The following is a 23,865-nucleotide window of genomic DNA, read 5'->3' as shown; positions in this document are numbered from 1 at the left end:
ACAACAGAGGCCTTGACATCATCAGTGGCCTAGAGCTAAAATCTCCCAAGTGTAATTTTGGAGCATAAATCCCACATTTGATAGAAAAAAACATGTGACAGTGGGAATGGATTAGTGAGCAGAACGCAAAGGAGTTTCATGATTGATTGATTGAGTACTTCACATCAGAACCACCACCACGTGTGCAGTGCATGTACGTATCACAGCAGGGGTGGCTCTAGGTTTTTTGCTGCCTCAAGCACGGCAGTCAGGTAGACTTCGGCGGCTTGCCTGTGGGAGGTCCGCCGGTCCCGCAGCTTTGATATACCCACTGCTGAATTGCCGCTGAAACCATGGGGCTGGCGGATCTCCCGCTGGTGCTCCACCAAAGGCTGCCTGACTGCCACCCTCGTAGGGACTAGCAGCGCACCCCCCCGCTGCTGTATCAGAGAGATCTGGGAAAATTTCCCCTGTACTGTCTGTTTTATATATATGCAGGCAGAGCACCTTCTGTGTAGATAGGCAATCTGGATTGTAAACATTTGAGTAGTCTTACTTTTTCAAATATAAAATGTTATTCAGGTTATTGTTTTTATCATCTAGAACCTGGTATGAAAATAGCCATCAGGTTGCCTATATGGCCTCTACTGGTGATGTACTGGCCAAAACAAGCAAAAAAAAAAAGTTTAATTGCAATAATTAAAGTTAAACATAATGCCTCTAATAAGCATCAAGATTTCAACAGGTATTTAAAAATAAGACTGGTTTGACTGCTATATTAGAGCAGGAAATTAGCCTGAGGAGAACAAAGGGTCACACAATGGAATATATTTGCTGTTGAATACTAACACCAATTAACACCTGTTAACTTCTGTGAATAAACATGTAGAGGGCAGACATTTAAATGGAGATGGTGTGGCATAATCCATTGTTTGAAATGAAGGACACTGAATTTGTCCGCTTTTGATCATCCTGATTAAGCCAGTGCACCCACCATTTGTTATCTGTGTGAAGGGCGATTCTCCCTGCAGTCTTCCTTTTTGGAGCCTGATGCTTTTATTACTGATCTTCACCAAACTAACTCGTAAATGTCACATCATGTATTCCCTCTAGCTGGGTAAACAGAACACACAATCATCAGCACGACTGAAGAAGAGCATTAAAATCAAAGTGCTCCAGACTAGCGTACTATATCTCTGACACTGATTCATCACATCTTTTTTTATTGTGGACCCTACCGAATGGAGTTGCTGTGGATATTGAAGTACACCAGCCCTGCTCAGATACTTGGTAGCATATCAGGTATACAAAAATTCAGATCATACTTTATAATACATATATTCTAAGGGATTGAATCTTTATTAGCATTATTTTATTCCTACTCCCTCTGTGACCAAATCAAGGATGTTAAATCCTCACATTGTGAAGTAATTTATTGCAGTTAACTGCTATACTATCAGCCCAGTGGCTTACCATTTCTACTTATGGCCCCTGTCTGGCTTTCTCAGTGTTGGAGTTTTGGAATGGATAAAATTCAGGAATAGGTCCTAAATGAAATGATTACGGATTTGCCTATTGAACAAAAATATAGCTAACTTTGCCTACATCAGAATTGAAAAAGTTGAAATTCCTTTTAAATGTAAAATCAAGAAGTTCAGCAGAATCCCAAAAACCATTTGAATTGTTAACGGCAGCTAACAGTATTGGGACACAGAATGGCGAATCTATTCCATTTTACTGCCCTGATTTAGAGATCAAAGGCACTGTGAATTCTGAGATCAAAGGCAACGGCTTCAGTATGCACCTTTCTGGGCACAGGGAGGGGAGGTTGCCACAGAGAGGGAACCAGCACATCACTGAGCCAGCCCCACTTAATTTTTTAAAGCTTTTCGCCTTAGAAACATAAGCTGCAATTAAAAAAATAACTTTAATTGTCAAACATTCAACATTCTCAAACCTTTTCAGTGTTACCAAATCACTTTATTTCTGTAGATTTTTCCTGAAGTAAAACTGGGATGTCTTTCATTAAAAGAGGGACTCTCAAACAGTTAAATATATTCAAGAAAAGATGGAGGTTGTGAATCAGAATAATTGATTCAATATTCATGTCTGAGTGATTTAGTGACATTAAGAACTCCTTTCAATGAAGTAAAATTACCCAACAAAGGTTTAACTAAAGCCCCATTCAGTTCAGTATAGAATCAGTTTAGGTTATCATCAACCATTTTCCATCTGAATGAATTGTCTGAAAAAATCCCTTATCTAATATTTACTATATTAACACCTTTTGGATGAGATAGCCAACAGTAAATCTCTCGGCAAAATTTTGTTCCTAAATCTAGTGGAGGTTGTTTATGAAACCAAATGTATTCAAATATCAGAATATTTAACCATTAAATCAAGGCTAATCCCCAGGCTGTGGGGGAGGGAAGTTATATCCTAAAGATTTTTTAGGAAAACTCCAGGGAACATTTTGTTGAGAAAGGGGAGGATTTCTTCTTCTTGAAGGTGGAATTTTCACATTCCCACTGTTTGCTGGAGCAGAAGTTAGGATATCATGTGGTCCACAAACACATTGTTTCCTTCCTTTCTAACGTTAGCTGCCAGCAAAGAGATTTTTGCCCCATACCCTTGTTGTTTATCCAAATGTCTCCTCTGAATTTGTTGTTGTGACTGAGGCATTAGTTAGGCTGTTTTTGAGCTGTTGAACTGTTTAAATTCCTGGGTCATCTCAGTTCCAGGTCATCATGTTTTATTCAGCAAGCATGAGGTGTGATTGCAAGATGTGTAGATATTTCCAGACTAGCTAGCTCAAACAACAATAGCAGTCAGGCTGTGGAATGAAGGCATGGGATAGCTGCCTGAGTACCCAGGGTCCTGGGTGGGGTTATACTTAGTACCCTGGCCAGTGCCATCGCAGCTTCACTGCTATCGTTATTCAAATTAGCTAGATTAAAACTATCTTAGGTATGTCTCTCTGTGCTGCAGTCACACCTGACTGCTGTGTAGAAATGCGGTCAGAATCAAAGAATGCATTTAAGAATCATGTGTCATGCTTCTCCATCTACCTAGAAGGAAGATCCTGCTGCCTGATGTGCCTTGGGGATGGCCATTCCCATGTAGTAGTCATTTGAAACATTTACACCTTAGACCTGAAAGTCCTTCCTCATGGCCCAGATCCACTGATCTAGCCTTCTGTCAAGCTCCAACTATGTGTAGAGGCAGAGTAAGCCTTCAATGACTTTGAGGCCCTCCAAAGCAAGGAAAGCAAAAGCATTCATTGTTAGGATAAGGCATTAGTTTACGGTTTCAGTGTTGCTCCATTGCCAAAAAGGCTGTCTTATTGATCTGAAAAAAAAAAAAAGGGGGAATCCTTGTGGCACCTTAGAGACTGACACATTTATTTGGGCATAAGCTTTCGTGGGCTAAATCCCACTTCATCAGATGCATGGAGTGGAAAATACAGTAGGCAGGTATAAATACACAGCACATGAAAAATGGGAGTTGCCTTACCAAGTGAGAGCAGGGGCTTGTTAGCACATCCTCTCTTATAACCTTTTTTCCTGTGATTGTACACTCTACAAAGGGCACTGGTTGTTTAAATGATTGTGATCAAGTCTGGATTGCTGAGGATGCACACTACAAGAGGAAATATGCAGAAGAAAAACACCCTAGAACCACAGTTATTGTTAGGCAACATTTAGTATTGACTGCCAGGAGACCCTTGATGCAGTTAGCTCATTGGCTCTGTTCTCCCAAGCTTGGCCTCCCTGTAAGCCCCATTTCCTATCACTTAAAATTCTTGACCGTCTCCCTTAGATTAGGAACTAGTAATGGGAAGGCAGCAAGCGGAGAGGCGAGGAACAGAACTGAATTAGCTTGATTCCCAGAATGGCTTTATGCTAGGAGACATCTGGTAGCCAAGAGCAGACAGGTAGGCAGAGTGAAAAATTGGCCTTACTGGGCAGAGTCAAGGGATGTCTCTCTATCAACTTCACTTCCAAAGTGGCTGGTACGCCAAGGTTTGCTGACATATTTGAGATAAGATTAGGGGACGGCTGCAAAAATGAGATCAGGTCTCATCAAAAGGAATAAAGGGAAAGGGAAAAGCAAAGATGGAAGAGAGCCTGGTGCTGAAGAGGTGGAAGAGAAGCAGAAGAACAGGAAGTGAGTTTACTTGATCCTTTTTCCTCACTTTAATAATCTTCAGGAAAAAAATATTCTGTGGCCTGAAAAATGCTGATGATTGTTATTGCAACTTTTAATACCACAGTATGTTGGATGATGACAAACACATACTTGTCTGATTTGAAAACTGAGTTTTAATTTAGGGAAAAATATATTTTAATGTAAAATATTTGACATTAACTTGTCCACAGGACTTGAAAATTTCAGCATAATCCTGGGTTCTCATTTCCATGGACATCAAGATTTAAATATTCTATTTTAAAATCTTTTAAAACAAAATAAGATAATATTGGAAAGTAAAGGTTTCTGCCAATTTTAAGACTGATCGGAATCCCACCTCTATACTTTTTCACAAGATCTCTCTTGCTCTTCCTCTTGAAAGTTAAGGACCTTTTTGAACTCATTTAGAGTCTTTGCTTCAATCATTTTTCTCATGGAATTATTCCATTTATTACCATACAAGTGAAAGTTTTGCTAGTGTCATATTTGTGCTTAGTGCTGTAATTTTTAAAGATTACGTTTCCAAAGTGAATATGAAATACTGTATTTATCCTTGTTAACTCTTGCAATCCTTTTCAAATATCCATTAAGATTCTTCTTTATATTATGCATAATTCCTACCTGCATTTATAAGATGCACACCCAACTATCTCAAAATATAGACACAGTACTTAAAAGTTAAAGGGATAAATTATAATGTAAACTTAATTTTCTAAGCTTATTCATTACATTGTGAACTAGATGTGCATTAATATTGAGGGATCAATGAGATATAGCTATATAGAATGCACACAGTTTTCTGAAACAGCTTCTTTCAGTCAGCAAATTTGCAAATATATTCAGAAGCCACCAAGGGACTGGTGGAACTGTGTATAAATAGCAAGACTATAAAAGACATGAGCATTAACTGATCACACTTGTCCAGGGAGTAATATTTTCCCATGGTTTGAAAATATACTACTTGTTCTTGTAAATGCTTTCCAGATAGTCAGAGTGGGTTCTTTTCTTTCCTTGTAATAGTCATGACAGTTTTTGCTGGAAACTAGATGTGAAATAAATGTGAACAGGCTCCACTCTGATTTCTTTCAACCTGTCCCCTTTGGGGACTCTAACACTGCTATCCACCTAGAGTTTCTTGGAATATAAGATGATAAAGTTTCTGCTTGACTCCTGACCACAGGCAGAGAAGACTCCTTAATTATCACAATGTTTAAAATGTACACCTTATTACCAGTTTGAATTTGTCTAACTTCAATGTCCAGCCATCAGTTTCTCTTAGGTCTTTACTAAATTAAAAAGAGCTCACTACCACATCCGAATAGAAAGACTGTCCTGCAGGGTACCTCTCTTCTCAATCCCAGTTTTATGAACCACCTTCTCTACTCTTTCTGAGGACATAACATCTCTGTGGCCATTGCAGCAATTTGCACAACAAAAACTTTCTACACAATATAGCAGCAGAAAGCAGAGAGTGGGCTAGCACTCTATAACCAGTCACCCTCCACAGATGAACAGCTAGTGTTCTCTGGACTACATTTGAGAACCACCAACGTAGGGAGGAAAGCCATGCAGAGAACCCACTCAGGTAACTATTTTCAAATGCACTAGAACATTGTGAGTTTGAAAGTTCTAATCAAAATTTGTGCTTTCAAGTTCACAGAAGAGAAACTAAAAGCAAAAGCAGAGAAGGTAGAGAGAGAGAAAAATCCAGTTAAAACAGAGTAGCATGGGCAGAGTAAAAATCAAATACAGAGACAGTGATAAAAGCAGGAAAGAGGGAGATGAGAAAAATTCTAATGAAAAAATAAAAGTGTTAGGCCTGCTTCTCCACTACATTTTTCTAACCATAGGCCAGTGCAAATCCATTGATTCCAATGGAATTCCAATGGTGTAAAAGTGGAGTAACACCCAAAAGTGTATGCAGCATATAGGACACAAATTACCCCCGGGGGGAAAAAATGTATATCAGAGTGGGGAAAGAGTGAGGTGCCAGGGCTGGAGAAAGAGACGCAAAATGTAATTTATTTATTTAGCAAATCGAAATCTGTTGCTCAAGAGAAACATAAAACCTGGAGGTTGGCTTGCTGAAGTAACTTAGTTCACCAGCTATGTCCCATTCATGTCTTTCTGAATTAAACAAAAATCTAACATACAAAACTCCCCCACACTGGACATTCAGCATAAGATAGTTCTTCCACCCCAAGGTTTTTTTGCACCACTTATCTCAGTGGCCTTGTAGGATGACTAAGGCCACGTCCACACTACAGAGTAAAATTGAAATTAATAAAATCAATTTTATAAAACAGATTTTATAAAATCGATTTTACGCGTCCACACTAGGGCACATTACTTCAGTGGTGTGCGTCCATGGTCCCAGGCTACCATCGATTTCTGGAGCGGTGCACTCTGGGTAGCTCAGTAAAAGAATGGGACCAATAACTTCGATTTCCGTCCGCACTAACCCTAAATCGATTTAGTAATATCGATTTTAGGGTTACTCCTTTCGTTTAGCTGGAGTACAGACATCGATTTTAAGACCTCTTAAAATTGATTTTAAGTGCCTTGTAGTGTGGACGGGTACAGCGTTAAATCGATTTAACGCTGTTTAAATTGATTTAAGGCTGTAGTGTGGACCTGGCCTAAGGTTCTCCCTTTTCACTGGGTTCCAACCCATGGACCCTATAAGAAGCAGGGGAGGTCCACCCACTCTGCCCCTTGCTTTACTTCTCTTACCACTTCCTACCTTGGCCTATCTCTTAGACTTTTCCACAGTCCATTGTTGGGGTGTCTCTGCATCTATCTTTAGGCCACTTCCCTGGGTCCACAACCAAAAGCCTCCCAGAACTTCCTTCCATCCACCTGGCTTATTGTAAAAAAAATCTTCCACTTTTCTGCAGGTCTCTCTATCTACTGAGCTGAGCAAACTGCCTTTTGGACTACGTAGCACCTGGAGAGGCAGCTAGCAAGGCACTCTCTGGTGGACAAATGTCCATTAAAAGTGCCACCCCACACCCAGTGAGGGTATGTCTGCACTACGGAATTATTCCAGTTTTACAGAAACTGTTTTTTTAAAACAGATTGTATAAAGTCAAGTGCACGCGTCCACACTAAGCACATTAATTCGGCGATGTGCGTCCATGTACCAAGGCTAGTGTCGATTTCCAGAGCGTTGCGCTGTGGGTAGCTATCCCATAGTTCCTGTAGTCTCCCCTGACCATTGGAATTCTGGGTTGAGATCCCAGTGTCTGGTGGGGCAAAAAACATTGTCGTGGGTGGTTCTGGGTACAGCCTCACTCCTCCCTCCGTGCAAGTAGCAGACAACTGTTCTGCACCTTTTTTCCTGGATGAACTGTGCAGATACCATAGCATGGAAAGCATGGACCCTGCTCACCTCAAGACAGCAGTCATGGACGTTGTAAACACCTCGCGCATTCTCGTGCAGTCTATGCTGAACCAGGACTTGCAAAACCAGTCGAGGAGGAGGCGCAGTGATGAGAGTGATGAGGATATGGACACAGAATTCTCTCAAACCACGGGCCCCTGCGCTTTGGAGATCATGCTGGTAATGGGGCAGGTTCTAGCCATGGAATGCCGATTTTGGGCCTGGGAAACAAGCACAGGCTGGTGGGACCGCATAGTGTTGCAGGTGTTGAATGATTCCCAGTGGCTGCGAAACTTTCGCATGCATAAGGGCACTTTCATGGAACTTTGTGACTTGCTTTCCCCTGCCCTGAAATGCCATAATACCAAGATGAGAGCAGCCCTCACAGTTGAGAAGCGAGTGGCGATAGCTCTCCGGAAGCTTGCAATGCCAGACAGCTACCAATCAGTCGGGAATCAATTTGGAGTGGGCAAATCTACTGTGGGGGCTGCTGTGATGCAAGTAGCCAAAGCAATCATTAAGCAGCTGCTAAGAAAGGTTGTGACTCTGGGAAATGTGCAGGTCATAGTGGATGGTCATTGGTAAAGTCAAATTGCTGCCACACTAACCCTATTTTGAAATGGCAATACTGATTTGAGCGCTACTCCCCTCATCGGGGAGGAGTACAGATATCGATATTAAGATCCCTTTATATCCATATAAAGGGCTTCGTTGTGTGGATGGGTGCAGGGTTAATTTGGTTTAATGCTGCTAAATTCGGTATAAACCCATAGTGTAGACCAGGCCTGACACTCATCTGTTCGTGGTGCCAATGTGAAGAAGGCTTGAAAGAGGAAAACAATTCACCTTTATTTTGTAGTGTTGGTTTCAAATTTCAATTTGACATTTTTTTTGTCAAAAATATGAATTTTGATAATCTCCTGTGGGCTCCCTGCCCAAAAACAGTAAATAAAAAAATGTTTCATGTTTTACCCAGCCACAGAATGGGTAAAAAATAAGCTTAAATTTTCCAAAAAAAAAAACCCTTAAAAATGTGTACTTTTTAAAAAAAACTGTTTTTTCAATCATTTCTACTCTTTTGCTGCAGTCACTTGAGTCATGTGAGTGGAGAAGGGGGAACATGTTTGTGCCTAATATTGCAACCATATGCAATATCTTTGGGGATTGTGTTCTACTCCATGGGGGAGCATTACCACAACTCTTGCAGGGACTAAAAATATTTGAAGAGGGTGATTAATGCAGAATCCCAAAATTGGTTATGCAGATACTCAGAGTTTGAAGCTGTACCCTTGGGGCCGTGACTTGTTTTGCCTGTTCCAGGAAGCCTGGGAAGAAAGTCTTTTGGGAATATAGAAGCTGAGTTCTGAATGGACTCAGCACCTTCTTTTTGATTCAACAAATGGACATGATTTTTGGCCCAAGGGAGGACCCAGCCCTTCTGAAGGGTGGAATGACTTTCATATGCCAAACTCCCCCATGTGGACAATGGGAGACTCCCGTACATTTAGTGAACATTTAAACCTCTCAGTTTTAAATGTTTTCTCTCTCTGCTTTTGTACTTAAATAAGTATACTCTGCTTTGAAAGAGCTGTGTGGTCATTGGTAAATCACTGTCACTGTCCTTAGAGAGTAACTAAAGAGCAGGGGTCTGGATGTTTGTTAGACCAGCTTGGGGAGAATCACAGTGAAATTCCATGGGACTGCAGCCTAAAACCCCTGGTTAGAAGGCAGTGAGACACAAGTCCTTGCCGAGTCAGGGGTGGCAGCTGACAGCCTGAAAACTGAGTGGGTGTTCCTGAAGCTGACTATGGTGGGGGTCCATGCTTATACATCAGCATTCTAAGCCTTATTATTATTATTATTTGTGTGGCAGTTGCACCTAAGAGTTCCAGTCTTGGACCAGGATTTCATTGCACTAGGCACTATACAAAACACAGTCAAAAAAATGGTCCCTAACCCAAAGAGCTTAATAAAATAATAATAATAATAAATGTTACACAGTACTGAGCTGGCTGAGGTCACAATGAGAAGATACTTTCATTAACAGTGCAACAGAAGAGCTGGAGTTGGCAGCCACCAGGGCAGTAGCAGTGGTACTTTCATCACCAGTCAGCGGAGGGAAGTGAGGAAAGTGCTGCTGAGTGCCACTATCCCTTAGATGTGGAACTTTGTGTATCCCACGTTTTTATCCTAACTTCTATCATTAAAGATGTAAATTTAGGAAATGTTATTCAGCCACCATTTTAAACACATTTAAGATTGCATGGACAAGTTTGAGACATTTACTCCTGCCAAATAATACCTTACACTCTGAGTAAACCCACTGAATTTAGTGAACATACTTATGGAATAAGATAATATTCAGTGTGAAGAAGGGAAACAATGTGTATTACAGAATAGTTATGACATTGAATATTGTAGCATTTTCATATTCTAGAGTCTGATCCTTCAAAACTCCTGATATTTTACTGGTGTAAGATTGTAAACTTATTTCTCCTGTACTGGCATTATATTCATGTTAAACAGCCCATTACTACCTACTTCCCTCTTTTGTATGATATATATTGTAGTTGTCAGTATGATGAATGGCTATCCTGCCCTTTTGAATTCAGTATAAACAATATTTGTGAAGTATAGATTAATTAAACCTCTACTTATATTAGAGGTCTCTCATAATTTTTGTATGAGAAAAATCATTAAAAATGAATGCTGTCAATATGTACCATAGATATACATAACATTTTAGTGATGGGACACCTGCAGGTCCACTTGCTCCATTCTCTAACACTTGGCTAGTTAACCTGTAAATGGACAAAAGCAAATGCAACTCTTGGTGCCAAACACCAAGTCTCCTTCTGACTTCTGTCTATGGATATGCTGAAATCTTCAAAGGTGGCTAGGGGATTTGAATGCCCAATACTCATTCCTTTTAATATGGATGTACAAATCCATCAGACATAATACAAATAAAATCATATGTTAAGTTGTGATTTCTGTGTCTATTCCTGTACTTAACTTGGTCAAACTTTTCCTCCAGGGAGACTGTCCGATTATCCTATTAAAATAAGCATAAAAAGTTATTTTAAAACACCAGGTGAGGAAATATTTTGAAAGCCCTGTGACATTCTACACTCCAAAGCACCTCATATTTACCATAATGATGTAATTATGATGTTTTGTACAAGTATGCCTTGTGAGGTATCATTCTAAAAGTCTTGATCTGTTAAGCATGTATATCCTGTTAGATTGTATGTGTTATTGTATGTTAAGTTATGAAGTTTTGCCATGTACAGGTTACTGAAAGATGTTGTAAAGTATAAAACACCAACAACTAGCCTTTCAGCTACAACAATGAAGAAGCTAGAGGGTGACAACCTGTCACTTGTTTTTGTGTAAAAACAGTCAGAACCTATAAAGAACTTATTATAAATTCAGCTCATCTTAGCATGAATTGTTCACACACTGGTAAGTCTATGCATTTCTAAGGTATGTTCCAGCAAAGGATTAGAAAGTCAACAACAATATAAAAGATTATGAAATAGGAATTTACCACATTTAAAAACAATTTTAATTCTGCAAAACCACATCATTTTGCAGCTCAATCTTCCATGTCTTAGGGAGCCAAAAGTCCCCTTGAAGAAACTGGGGACATTTGCCCAAGTAAAGAAGGGCAGCAATGTCCAGCCATTGATTAATGAGCCTTTGGAAGAAAGATATGAGATAATCAGTCTACTTGGTTTTGCAGTGGTTAGTCTATTTCTGAGATTTGAGAAATAAGTTCTGACTCAAAAATGTTCCTATCCTTACCATAATATTTTCATGACTGTAAGCAGGATATTTAACATAACCTAGCTTTCTGGAGAATGACGCTGCTTTATTTTCATATTGTAATGTCAACAGCTAAAGATATATATGGACGGAGGAGAGAGGAATGGAATTTTTTTCTATAGAATATTTATATTTAATATTAAAAAGTAAAGAGGGAGAAAAGGCAGAGAGTGATGGAAAATGGAGATACATATGTTGTTCTAATCTATATGACAGTATATTGTAATACAGAGCAAATGGAACAATAATTTATTGCTGAGGCTGTTGGTGGCTGCCAGAAACTGTGTCTTTTATCTACAAGCAATCACAGACATTGCTGAAACTGTTGACCATGCAAGTCAAGTTCCATTTAGGTTAAACAAGAAAGCTGAAACAACAGAAGTCACCACCCAAAACACTGAAGTGCATGGGAAAGCATGAGCAAAAACTAACTCAGGGAGAATAAAAGGAACTGATTGCAAACACAGGGGCTGCAACATTGGTTTGTGGAGCTGTGTGTGTCTATATGTCAGAAGCAAATAGGTCCTGAAAGCCAGGACAAAGTGATCAGGAAGTCAGAAGAGTACTGGTAAGCATGGTCCTTGGAGGAAACTAAGAGAGAGACAGAGATTGCTTCCTTTGGGACCAGTACTGGCTTGGATTTGTGAACAAGTAAACTGCCTCTTATTGTTTGTTCCTACTGTGTTCACAGAAACAAGATTTGGTGTACATTCTAGTTAATAAACAGAATTGTTTCAAAAAATACCTAATTCATATTACCAATTTTCCCTTCTAGCAGAAACAATTTAGCAAGGCCCTGAATACAGGCTAACTGCTCAGGCTAAGGGCAAATGTTATTTCTACATTAAGGCCAGGAACCTACAAACACTTAAGCAAGTGAGTGACTTTATTCATGTGAGTTATCCCACCGTGTTCATAAAATTTCTCATCTGCCTATGATTTTGTATGATTGGTGCCTAAGTCTGCCAAACTGTCATGTGACAATATTGAAACCAGATGTGGAATTCTATCTTTTCCATGTCTTGTGCTCTGCTTGCAGATGTGTTCTCTATAAGAATTAGTATGGCATAATATTTAAGGATAGGATGCTATCCAAATCTTATAATGCAAAATCTTCATTTAAACACTAAAAAGCTTTCTGATGTGTCATTTATGAGATATTAAAAGATGTGCTGTTGGCAGGTTGACATCATTCCACCACTAATGAAGTAGTCAAAGGGATTGAATCAGATAAAGTTTTGGTATAGGGAACATTTAGAAATGCTCAGGATACCTGAAAAAAAAATGTGCCTACGTTATCTGAGGGCAGCTATGTCTCTGTTTTAACACATCCTTTTCCTATTCAAAAATGTATTAATAGAAATGACAGAGCTATATCCTCTGCACAGAAGTATTGATTCATCTTCATAACAGGTTATAGTGTGTTTTAATATATGCTGCTTCTATTCTCAAATTAGTTTAGTTAACTAATTAATATTCATTAATCTGGACCCATTAATCATCTTCAAACAAATGCAAGACAGGATTAGAAGCTTGTCTGTTGACAAAACCTAAAGAGACGTGAATCTTTCTTATAAATTTACTTATTGAAAGTATACTTTCTTTTAATCCTGAAGCAGCAGGTTTTCAGAACTTATTTGTTTTACTTAGCCACAAAGGTTTTAATTGTCAATGTATATTTTTTATGTGCCACTTTTGTGAGAAAGGCAGAACCAATAATAATATAGCAGGTAGAAGGTTTGAACATCTGTATCTATATTTTTGTGTTCTTATAGTATTGTGAGTATACTTATTTTTAAAATGCATTGTTTATTTGTTACTTTGTGTTAACAAAAGAGCTTTTATTTATTTTTTATATCATGTTTTGTAAGAAAAAGTCATCCTGTATCACCCAGCTCCTTCTGAAAATAAGAAATAACAGAATCAATGTTGCTTATTTGCTTTGACAATGTCTTGCCACATAGTTTACATTTCCAATTATTAGTGAGAGTTTTGTGTAGAACAGTATACTCTTTCTGCAGCATAGGGAATTTACAAGTGTAACTCTTATCAGTGTTTCTGGGAATCATAAGTAAATAACCCTTAAGTTAATGTGAAAACAGACCCCATAACATTTACATTTTATTCAGTAATGGGTGTGATTTTATGGAGAAGTCCAATGAGCTCCAGGATTGTAAACTGAAGGACTTCCCTTGTGTCAGAGTAATTTCAGAACATACGAACTCCCAGCTATATGTAGTCAAGTATCAAAGGGGTAGCCGTGTTAGTCTGGATCTGTAAAAGCAGCAAAGAGTCCTGTGGCACCTTACAGACTAACAGACGTACTGGAGCATAAGCTTTTGTGGGTGAATACTCACTATGTCAGACTCTTTGCTGCTTTTACAACTGTATGTAATCAATCATTTCTATACTCTCTTGCAGCAGTTAAAACAGACTTTTAAAGAACTGGTAAGAGGCCTCTTTATTCTGTAAAGATTGAAAGTGGGGATGTTGGAATAAAAGAATAATCAGCATAATGCAAGTGCAGTGCTACAGAAAGCAACTGTGTCAGATATACCAAGCACAGTCAGTGGATTAACAATTCTAACCTCCTGGGGTTAAACTGCTCAGGTTCTTAAGAAAGGAAAAGTGGAAACACAAATCCCTAGATAATTGAGTCTCTGATGCATTTAACTTTAACTTTAACTTCATATATTTATATATTTCTGATCTCTCTATGCCTCCTGGAAATCTGAGTGGTCATTGGAAGTCTACAGTAAGGTAAAAGCAAGCAATGAGTCTTAAACCAGGTTAACGCTCTTTCAGCAGTCTCTGTTTTCCTTTCCTTTCTAACAGGACTGAAGAAATCTGCAAATGTGTTACAATTTACCTAAAGTCTTAAATTATTAATAGCTTATTCACATTACCTTTCCCTTAACTATAACAGCAATATGATGCCCCCAAATGGATATAACAAGTGCTTTCAGAGATGCCAGTTCATCTGTGCCCTTTCTCAGCATCTCTGATCACACAGAGCATTGAGTTAAGGGCAGTTCTTCTTAGTGGAAAGCTGTAGGTTACTGCAACTACCAGAGATCAGGATTAGAAAATGTATTCTGTCAGGGATGATTCAAAATTTACCTCTTTGTTCATGTACTCATTTGTTTTCCTTTATATTAGTTTTCTATGTTGCTTTGGGTAGGAACAAACACTAGTCCATCCAAGACTGAAATTATAGCAGCCACTTATTTATGTATCTCTGTAAAAATATAATTCAGTAAAGTGAGAATTCGATGTGACCTGAATCTTGTTTCTTCTATTACAATTAGTCTTTCTCAGCACCTGAAGATGTTCTAAGTTGCCTTTCAGAACAAAGGGAAAGGAAAAGGTTCCTGCCCTGAAGACCTGACAATCCAATATTACATTCACAACAAAGAAAATTACCACTCAGGAGGGACAAGAACGGAGGTGGGGTGGGGGCAGAGGTGGAAGGGCACGGGTTTGATTTAGAGAGAGAGAGAGAAAGAAAGAAAATTGCATGCATTTGATTTTACACTTCTCCTTCCAAATTTTGTACATCACTTGTCTTCTTACATTATGAGCTCTTTGGGGCTGGGACCAGGACCTGTATGTATTTGTGCAGCACATACAATGAGGCCTTAACCCAAATTGGGGCCTCTGGGTTTTTTGCAATATAAATGTTCAGTAAATGTATGTTTAGCACTTTTTACTGCAGGTCTCAGTGATGGCAGAGGAAGATGGAACACACAGTCACTTTTCTCAATCTTTTGCCAGTACGTTTCTCACTTTCTTTAACATTACTCTGCAGAACATTGGGGTATAAAGGTTTGAGTATTTACACAATCTCTTTCAAGGAAGAAGATGCTTTTTAAAAAAAAAAATACTGAGTTGCCTTGCTGGCTGAAGAGCTTTGGAGCAACATGGGCCTTCAGTGAGCTCTGTAATTTCAGACTACATAATGATAAATGTTATTTGTACTAGAAACATAGAACATAGGAATTGCCATACTAAATCAGATCAGAGGTCCATCTCATCCAGTATCCTGGCTTTGACAGTGGCCAGTACTAGACACTTCAGAGGAGGGAAGAATCTTTGGGATAATCTATCCTCAATGTTTGGTCTGTGTGAGTGTTGTTGCAACTACATGTATAATCTTTTGGGGACAATATTATATTTTTATGTTGAAAGTATGAAAACCATAAAAATCCTTTATACTGAGATGTGCCACATAGTATGAGCTGTAGAATATTCATAGATCTTTGTATGAATTCAGGTGATGTATATTTGTGTGTTCCTGGCTCACTCGGGGGGAGTATTCTGCTGAATCTGTAATCACTATAGGCAATTTCCGAAGGCTGGCTCAGTAAATTCCCCAACCTTTGAAGCCTGACCTTTTGGGGAACAGAGGCACGGACTGGTTTTATTTGTTTTCTGGGGCTGGTGGACAAAGTAGGACTTTTGGAATAAAAGACTTGTTAAGAGACTTAAGGCCTTCTTTCTGAAGGAGCAAAACAGACAAGTCCTTCTGTTCCAGGTAAGGCCATAACCCTTGCTGAAGGGTTGGAAGGGATGTTGGCCTATCAGACTCACCATGCTGAAGATGAGTGATTTCTGGTACGCTTACTAATAAGCATGCAGGAACTTATTATTTTTATGTTTTCACTTTCCTGTCTAACAAAGTTTGGTTTACTAACTCAGTTGTTTACCTGATTGAATTGCTGACCCAGTTGTTCACCTGATCAAGTGGTTGGCTCAGCCTTTCACCTGGCTGTTCTCCCTCCCTGACAGACAAGCAGGCTGTCCCAACACTAAAATATACATTCTACAAACCACATCTTACACATCCCTTCCAAATCTTTTCATTAATTGGTATCATGATAACGCTAGATATTCTTATTATCTATATCATGCAGCTCTTTTACAGTAAAAGTGTGGCTCATGGACACCTTCCCCCTCCTCTCCCATTCTCTGCCTACCAGATTGGGAGGCGGGAGATCAGGGCTTCGGCCCTCCAGCCGGGTGGTGGGGATAGGCGTTTCTGCCAGAAGCATCTGTTGTCTGCTGAGAGTTGGGGGGCACAATTAAAGGTTCTCCTGCATCAACAGTTTGAGTCACACACACCCAGGCACACAACCCCTTACCCTCAATGACCGCTCCCTGCAGCTCCCAGAGGATAGCTCTGCATGGAGAGGTGGCAGCAAACAGCTGGAAGATGCAGAGAAGGGTCGCTGCTTCAGTTCCATGGGGAGAGGCAACCACAAAAGCATTAGCTCTCCCTACAGCTCCCAGCTGTTTGCCTCTGCCTCTCCTGCAACTTCCAGCTTGTCAGTTTCAGCAACTGCTCTGCAGGATGGGGCCAACAGCCCCATGGGCCCCCCAGACACATCACCTCTGGCTTCTGCCCAGGGAGACGGAGGGTTTTGGGACTTCAGCCACAAGTCCTGGAAGACACTTCCAGCTCTTCACATTTTGAAGATTGTCATATGCGGTTCCCAGGAGCCAATGCCCAGTGCTCACAGCTCCTCTGGTGTGGCTGTACCACCTCAGCCCCACTCCTGCCCCCATCCCTTCCACCAGCTGTCTGTTTCTCCTGACTGGAGGTGTGTGCTCTGCTTGAACATAAGAGCGCGACCAGGGACAGCTTCCCATGAGCCTAGTGCCCACCCCAGTGGGCGAGGCTGGGATGGTACAGCTGTGCCGGAGGATCTGCAGGTGTGGGATGCTGGCTCCTGGGAGTGGCGGCCCCACGTTCTGCTCCTTTCACTGCTGTGTTTCCTGGGAGAACCCTGTAATTCTGTAGATACTGATTTATATCCACAGATATAAATTTGTATCTGCGCAGGGCTTTATAAATTTTTCCACCCCTGCTCTATATTAATGTCCAATCCCTTTCTGAATTCTACCAAGCTCCTTGCCCCAGTTAATTCTTGTCACAATGAGTTCCACAGTCTAATTATATGTGAGTAAATATTTTCTTATCAGTTTTGCAGTTTCCACCTTTTAATTTTATTGAATATCCCTTTGTTCTTGTGTAGCACCTGGCTCTTGCTCTTCTAGTAGCACCTAGAGATAACAAACATTGTACAGTCACATACTAAAATAGTACCTGTGCACCTTACCTTTCCAAATAGACAAGACCAGCTGTGGGTGGCAGAAATGAATAAAACATACAAGTAGTAGTTTGAGAACTGGGGCAGAGAGAGATTAACTGAGTTGCCCAAGGAAGTCGCTGGCTAGGAACAAAACTCAGATCTCCTGGAACCCAGCCTAATGCTTTAATCACAAGAATATTCTTACTTCCAAACACAGAGCTCTAAAATGGAATTTCTCTTTTCTTTTTGAGTGCACTGTTATTTGTATAATAATTGTGCCTACAGACCTTAATCAAAAATTGGGGCCAATTGTGTTATCCTATGTACAGGTTGACGACGAGAAAACTGTGGGTTTTTTTTTGCATGAGATGGTGGTTCCCCTTCATCTCAGATTTGGTTATTAAACAAGCAGAACCTCCAGAACCCTGGAGTCTGGAAATGACACAAGGCAATTTCTCTTTTTTGATTTTCTCTTTTTTTGTTTGTTTGTTTTTGTTTTACATTTTTTAATACTGAGCAATGTTACAGACTAATAGCTTATGGCAGTCAGCTAATGAGTTGAAACTTCTCTGAGATACAGGACACACACAAAGGAAATGTGTGAAAAATTGAAATGACAAGGTTGTTAAGGTAGCTCTATCGTGGGTATGTATTGAGGAAGCTTATTATGAAGGGGTGAAATGAAAACTTCATAAGTGTCTCTAGAAAAGAAAGACATCTTATTTATTAACTTCACATTATGTAAATTTGCTGTTGCAGCATTGTAATGGAAATGAAATGAGTGGCAAACAGCATCCAACTTCCCAATATGATTAGCTCTGGCCAGTTAAGAAAACTAAAAAGCATTTTTAAAAATTTGCCTTTTCTTGTTAACTTTGTAACTTTATAAATGATCGTTTAAATAAAAATATTATGTCCACTGAGTTCCCTGAGACAGTTTTAACAGTGCTTTGCAATCACTGCTAGACTGTGCTTTTTGGTGCAATGTTTTGCTTACTCTGACATATAACCTCTCTCTCACACATTTCCTTTGCGTGCATCCTATATCTCAGAGAAGTTTCAACTCATTAGCTGACTGCCATAAGCTATTGAACTGTAACATTGCTCGACCTTAAAAAATGTAAAACAAAATAAAAAGGGGGGAGGAGGAATCACAAAAGAGAAAACTGCCTAAAGTCACTTCCCGACTCAAACTCTGCAGATTCTGCTCGTTCATTAACCAAATCTGAGCTGAAGGGGAACCAGCATCTCTTGCAGACATGCACACAGACAAATGAAGCCTCAGACACAAAAGAAATAGACAATTGTAAAATATTTTACCTACCAATCATTCTATCAGACAGGAATCAAGCTGCTTATCCACACAATGAAGCCCACTCAGTGGAAGTTAGGTGCTTAAATATATTTGAAATCTTCACTCAGTGACTACTTGCACCTTTAGGTATCTACCTTTAAAAATCTAGCTCCAGATCATTATGCTAGATGCTATACAAATGTGTGACAAAAAGACAGTCCCTCCCCTGGAGAATTTACAAATTTAAGTAAATCAGGTTTTTGCTTTTTCCTGTGCAGTTTTGGGCAGTTGCCCAGACCTGTTAGCTGTAATGACTGAAACTTGGAATATGAGGGAATAACAAGCTAATATTCTGCCATTATTTAATAATGGGATGACCTGAGTAATTATACTTATAGACTTGGTTGCCTGACATCCATCTCAGTTAAAAATCATGGAACAGCTGATATGGAATGCAATCAGTAACATATTAACGTATTAAACTTCTGTATTGGAAATGACTAGTGCCACACAACATTTTTAATTAAAACAATTATCACTTTACAAAATCCGTGTAACGCATACTGAAATGGATTAAAAACTGACTAACAAAGATCTCAAAAAGTAATTGTACATGGTTAATCATCACTGAATGGGGATATTCCTAGTGTGTTTTAACTGTAACAAGAATTTTGAAAGAGAGAGGAATGGTCTAATGGTGTTTGTGGCTGTGAACCAGGAACTCCTGAGTTGTAATCCTTCCTAATGACATTGCCTTGCTCTATGGCCTTAAAGATTTAGATACATTCAATGCTTAAAAAGTTATGCATGTCTTTAAGTATTTAACTGAACTGGGGTATAAATTTACTGAAAGAAGAGAAATAACGAGTAGAAAGTATGCATGGAGTTAAAATCTCACATATTTTATAATCCACACTTCAATTTCCCCCCTCACAGTTGCACTAGGCATGCATAATCAATCAAACATGCTTTTTGGAGGGTGTCTGTGTCCCAGCTGGAACCAGTGAAATAATATTTCTTGAATAATTCATGCAACAATCTTTGCAATCTTTTTTTTTTAAATAAAATATCTGACAATTTTTTCATTATTCACCCATTTTGTAGAGCAGGTCGAATAATCTGTGCATATATGGCCTATCAATTATTTAATGAATTTTGCAGCATTTTTCAAAGATAAAATTCTATGAATAATATTAATTGAAAAATTTATGTGACAATATTTTTTCAATAAAATTGTTGTCATTATTCACCCCTTTCACAGAGCTAGTGAAATAATTTGTGAACATATTTGGCATAAAAATATTAAATTATTTTTCATTTTTCCCCCAAAAAACAATCTATGAAAACTTCCTCCATTGTTCATTCAGTGCTGATCCATAGCTCAATAGTGTCAACAGCTTGTCATTAGATTTCCATGGGCTTTGGATCAGGCCCTTAGTACACGCAGAACAGGTATCCAGCCAGAGAGACTGCTGTGTGGCTCTGAAGTGTATAACTTATTCCATTATCTGGTGCTAATTCATATGCAGATCTGACATCAGAATGGAGAATATGTCCATAGTAGAGGTAGCTCTAGGAAGCAGTTATATTCATTTCTCATTTGAGCAACAGCCACATATAATGCTAATCGGAAAGGTAAATGATTCAACAAGCTTAAATTTTAAATTACTATATTGTTTCAAGGCCCTGATGATTATAACAACTTTTCCAGATAAATGTATAGAATGTGGAAGCAAGACAACTAATCATCAGTCTGCCTTGGATACATTTAAAGGTTTCAAGATGTGTAAGATTCTTAACTGTTTGCATTGTATAATGGTTCCTACAGAAGCCTGAGAAGCCTGTGAATCACTCTAATGCCATTATTTTTCTGCAAAGGCTTGCAGAATTTTAACAGCATAATTTTTGCTATTTAACAGTCAATATGCATTCATTCTTATATTCTCTGACTGTGGTTTTGATAGGTTTCAGTTGCCAAAGTTACATAGGCTTATGCATTTTTCTTATGTTAATGAATGGAAAAACCTCAGTTTTAAAATATTTTACCAAAAAAAAATAGAAAAAGACAAAAACAAAGTAGAAATTGTTGCTCACTATAGGTTCAGATTTTAAAAGGTTTATTAAAAAACAATGCAGACTCTAAGTGATATATATGCAAATTCATTTAACAATTTGAGCCAGTGTTGGAAGGTATTGTATGAACTGCAGCAGTGCTTTTAGAGCACAGAAATTGCTACTGATCATATCGCTATCAGCTGTACATAATCCAGCAACCAGGAAAATTAGACTAATCAGCTCAAACATCACATTGAGAAATAATATTAATAGTTCTTTTGAGCAGGGCATATGTCAGAGTTTAGCTGATCGCCATATTTGGGGTCGGGAAGGAATTTTCCTCCAGGGCGGATTGGCAGGGGCCCTGGAGGTTTTTCGCCTTCCCCTGCAGTGTGGGGCATGGGTCGCTTGCTGGTGGATTCTCTGCAGCTTGAGGTCTTCAAACCAATTTTGAGGATTTCAATAACTCAGTCCTGGGTTAGGGGTTGTTATAAAAATGGATGGGTAGGGTTCTGTGGCCTGCCTTGTGCAGGAGGTCAGACTAGATGATCATATTGGTCCCTTCTGACCTATGAGTCTATGAGTCTTCTATTGTGTTTAGATAGCATTCGGCACAATGTGGGCACCACTGGAAAGACACAATAAATACTTATAATAATCTTTAACATGCTTTCTAAACATTAGTTAATTACTCCTCATAATTTACCAAGTTGTTAGGTAAATTATATGATCCTTATTTTAGAGATAAATAAATTAACAAGATGTTAAATGAGTTAGTCCAAAGCCACAGAAGAAATCAGTTTCACAGTTAGGATTAGCATAATGGAGTTTCTGGCTCTTCTTCATATGCTCATACTTCTAGATCATGCCTCTAATTCAGACCATTCCTCACATACAGTGCCTGAGTTGGTGGGGAGAGAGTATAAGTGAGGACATAATAACTTCACATCTCTTACTGCCAGTTGAAAAAAGATGATGAGAATGGAAGAACTATGAGAAGATGGGTGGAAGGGGGAACATATTGTCACTTTTTACCTCAACTCTAATACTGGAGAATTACTAAGAAAAAAACCCAAACAGGGGAATTCCTGTCTTGTTTTAGGTAAAATGGAAAGTGTCTGCCCTACCAGGCCAAATATTAGGGTTTACAGGGCCTGGGCTAAAGATAAAATAGCAGAGTCTCTTCTAGCTATCATTTCCATCCATATTCTCCTCAGATGGCTATGTTTTATTTTTGTGTTTGTTAGCATGTTTAATTAACTTTTTTTAATGGTTCTGTAATCAATTTAAATAAATATGAATATAAAAGAACATTTGTTTTTCCAGGTGATCTGAGGTGAAGTGACAGCATGGGGCCACACTTTGGTGGAGGTAACAGGAAGGACAACAGCCAAGTAAGGTCAGTAGGAAATTCAGGACTTCTCTGTAAAGCACTACACAGAATTATGATGCCCTAGAAACAGGTGGCCTGTACAAGCCCTTCAATGATGCATCATTTGCATAACTACCTCTAATTTCAATATAAGATACATTTGTGTTTTCCCAATTATTAATGTGAATAATCATGATATAGTCACTCCCCTGCCTCCCCTCCCATGGCCTATATCAGGCACCTGGTGGTTTTAGGCCATCTTGTGAAGATGTGTAGTATATTAGGTGTCTATATGTTCAGCATGCATATGTAAGGTTGTTCCTGGGTTGTGGTCTCTTGTGGAAGTATGGAGTCATGGACTGAGGCATGGCTCTGTGTGGACCACAAATGGTATGTTATATTTTGGATCAAAACTCTGCTGAGACAGTTAGGAAGAGCTGTTTACAGCAGCTAATTGGCAAATCAACAAAAGGTGATTTTACAATTGCTTGAATAGCAATGAAAGCATGTGAAATATATATTTAATAAACAGCTTGACTATATATGTTAGTTGTATATAATTGTCATAAACAGATGGTTAAGGGTTAATGCCTCTTACCTGTAAAGGGTTAAAAAGTTCACCTAGCCTAGCTAACACCTGATCAGAGATACCAATGGGGGAACAAGATGTTTCAAAAGGAAGGAGGGAAGTTTTTTCCTTTGTTTGAGAGTTTCAGTTTCAGCTGGAGTGAAAAGATCAAGGAACCAGCCTCTGATCAGAGTAGTAAGTTTTGGAAAGGAATAAATAGGTTTATGTTTACTTCTTTGTAACCTGTCTTATGCAATTAGAGGTAGAATCAAATTGGGTATTTGGGTATTTTTTTGTGTAACTAAATTTGTGCCCAGGGGAACATCCTCTGTGTTTTGAATCTGTTGCCTGTGCGAGTAGCTGGTATGCTAATCTCTCCCAGAGGGTTTTCTTTTACCTTTCTTTTCTTTAATTAAAAGCCTTTTTCTTAATACCTGATTGATTTTTTTCCTTGTTTTTAGATCCAAGGGGGTTGGATCTGGATCCACCAGGAGTTGGTGGGAGAAAGGAGGGGGGATGGTTAATTTCTCGTTGTTTTAAGATCCAAGGGGTTTGGATCTGTGTTCACCAGGGAATTGGTGAAGTCCCTCAAAACTACCCACGGAAAAAAGTAGTGCTTGGGGGATGGTGGCAGCGATACCAGATCTAAGCTGGTAATTAAGCTTAGAAGTGTCCATACAGGTCCCCACATCTGTACCCTAAAGTTCAGAGTGGGGAAGGAACCTTGACAATAATATATCTCATATTTGCTATTTGTGAACTGTGAATAACAGAGGCAGGTTCAAAGTCCTTCCCTCTGGCATCTCTGATGCATATGAATACATTGGAGGCAGCTGAAAGGAACCCATTGCCTGCAGGGAGGGATTCAGAGATTCTTTATGATCTTTCAGGGGAGGATCTCACAGCCTTGAGGGATCGATCCAGGGATCGATCCAGCAAGGGAATTCTCACATTCTTCACAATATTATAGAATGGAAGCTCTTCATATATAGGGACATTTTTTGAACTTATGGTTTCCAGCCTGCTCCTGATCAACCCTATGATAACAAACTAGTATGCACAATGAAGGGAAAGGTAAGGAACACTGTTATCTTCTAAATTCTAAAG

Source organism: Gopherus evgoodei, chromosome 3 (assembly GCF_007399415.2).
Source record: "Gopherus evgoodei ecotype Sinaloan lineage chromosome 3, rGopEvg1_v1.p, whole genome shotgun sequence".
Lineage (NCBI taxonomy): Eukaryota > Metazoa > Chordata > Testudines > Testudinidae > Gopherus > Gopherus evgoodei.
This window is presented reverse-complemented; position numbering follows the sequence as displayed.